Below are 2783 nucleotides of genomic sequence, written 5' to 3'. Positions count from 1 at the left end.
CCATATGTATCAACCTGTCCATCACCACTGCCAAGAGAGCTGATGACTGATGTACTCTCCTCCCACCCTTTAACTCATCTGTCACTCCTAACCACTGTATTGTTGTCTTCATACACTTCCTGGACCACCCTCACATTCTTCTCTGTCATCCCTGGCTTCTTCATGCAGTGCAAATTTCCTCTCTTGGCAACCTATCATACACTTTGGTGTTCCACAGTAACAAAGTGCAGGTGGTGTGGTCTTCTCTTTACTTATCCATCAGCACCCTCAATGAAATCACTGCATCTGTGGTGTTCTTTCTAGGTATGAAGCCTACTCACTGATCATGACCTCTCTTCTTAACCTAGCTTAAACAACTCATTCCCATACAATGGCTTGAAAAAGTATTTGGCCCCCTTGAACTTTAACACATTTTGTCACATTACAGCCACAAACATGAATCAGTTTTATTGGAATTCCACGTGAAAGACCAACACAAAGTGGTGTACACGTGAGAAGTGGAATGAAAATCATACATAATTCCAAAAATTTTTTTTATACAAATAAATAACTCTAAAGTGGGGTGTGTGTAATTATTCAGCCGCTGAGTCAGTACTTTGTAGAACCACCTTTTGCTGCAATTACAGCTGCCAGTCTTTTAGGGTATGAGACTGAAATCTTTGCCCATTCTTCTTTGCAAAGCAGCTCCAGCTCAGTCAGATTAGATGCACAGCGTTTGTGAACAGCAGTTTTCAGATCTTGCCACAGATTCTCGATTGGATTTAGATCTGGACTTTGATCGGGCCATTCTAACACATGGATATGTTTTGTTTTAAACCATTCCATTGTTGCCCTGGCTTTATGTTTAGGGTCTTTGTCCTGCTGGAAGGTGAACCTCCGCCCCAGTCTCAAGTCTTTTGCAGACTCCAAGAGGTTTTCTTCCAAGATTGCTCTGTATTTGGCTCCATCCATCTTCCCATCAACTCTGACCAGCTTCCTGTCCCTGCTGAAGAGAAGCACCCCCAGAGCATGATGCTGCCACCACCATATTTGACAGTGGGGATGGTGCGTTCAGAGTGATGTGCAGTGTTAGTTTTCCGCCACACGTAGCTTTTTGTATTTTGGCCAAAAAGTTCCATTTTGGTCTCATCTGACCAGAGCACCTTCTTCCACATGTTTGCTGTGTCCCCCACATGGCTTGTGGCAAACTGAAAACGGGACTTCTTATGGTTTTCTGTTAACAATGGCTTTCTTCTTGCCACTCTTCCATAATTCCATGTAAAACAAGAGATAGTGGATAAAAACTCTCGACTGGTAGTGTATTAGATATCTAAAATTAGACAGTAGATATATAACACTTTTTTAACCTAACCTAGATATTTTAAACATGTGTCATAATGTCAATGTGTATGCAATAACATCTCAAGTACACTGTGCAAACTTATACTTTAATACAATGGTATACAATGGCATGGACCACAGGCTAAATTATACTCATCTTGTATCTTGTAAGTGAGTTTTGGCTTAGCAAAAATGGCCTGAAATAATAGCTGACTGCAGTCTGTGGCGCTTTGATGCAAATGGTTGGAAACTCAGGGAGATTACCTCGGGGTGCAGGTGATAACCCAACTATCTCACACAAGCTTCCTCACTGCTAATACCAATTACTCCCTGCCTCATGCACTACCTTACAGGGAAATGGTAACATGCTTGCACACAAATCTGCACATACACACAGCAGATCAACAACTGCTGCATCACCTTGATTTGACTGTTTTTGACTTCAGGCCTGAATGGTTCAGGATGTGTGACCCAGTGATTCTGCTTGGGTTCTCTTTAATCCCTTGGGTTTTTCCAAAAATGCAGCATCCCCTTTCAATGGTGAACAGAGAATCCCTAAACAATTACCTCAAAGCCCTTCTCTATCTCTTGGGGTAAGCCTCTATTTACATATGTCCAGAAGCAAGAGCTCTGACACTGTGTAGCAATGTTTATGCCAGATTTAAGAACTGCCCCTCGAGCCACCATCTGGCTCCCTTTCTCCCCCTTTACAAACTCTCTTACTTGCTTTCTTGAATATTCAAATTAATTGGGTTTAAGATGGTGCACAATTTTTTTTCTGTGAAATTACATTGTCTGTCATGTTTGTGATGCAGACTTTTTTTTAAAAAACGGAAAAAAAAAGTCACTGTTTTTGTTAACCTTGCTGCCTCCAGGTATGTGCTGAAAGGGGCGTTTCATGGAATAAGCCTCAAAGAGTGAAAGTGATGGCCAGAGAAAATGTAAGATGAGCCACTCTGACAGAGTAATTGTGCAGTGGAAAGTATCAGTAACCTAATTAACACGGCACTGTAGCCTTTGCTGCATTCAGGTCCTGGTCTGATATGTTTCGTGATGTGTTCTGACACTGTAGTTAGGGGAATCATTTCCTAGAGCATGGTGGTATGAGCAATGTAATTACACTTTAGGGTTTAGAGTTATTGCATTATGTAAATGACTTCAGAGTCATGCAGAGGATAACTTAACGATGTCCCTAACCAGTTGCAGAAAACGTCACAAAAAAGAGTTATTCAGGTTTATTTGTTAAACAGTAAAATCCTTTGTCAGAACCACTGTAAAGAAGGAAACAGTGTTAACTAGCTTTCTTTGTCTTTTTGTCACATAAATGAGTCCTGCATGCTCTCTGACATCACAGTTTTGATGATTTTAGGTGCATTTCTGTCTGTGCTCCTTCATAAGGTCTGTATGAAAACCTGATGACAGAATGTGAATTGCATTATACAGCAAATAAGCATTCAAAGTTA

This window comes from Aulonocara stuartgranti (genome assembly GCF_965226115.1).
Source record: "Aulonocara stuartgranti genome assembly, chromosome: 1".
Classification (NCBI taxonomy): domain Eukaryota; kingdom Metazoa; phylum Chordata; class Actinopteri; order Cichliformes; family Cichlidae; genus Aulonocara; species Aulonocara stuartgranti.
This window is presented reverse-complemented; position numbering follows the sequence as displayed.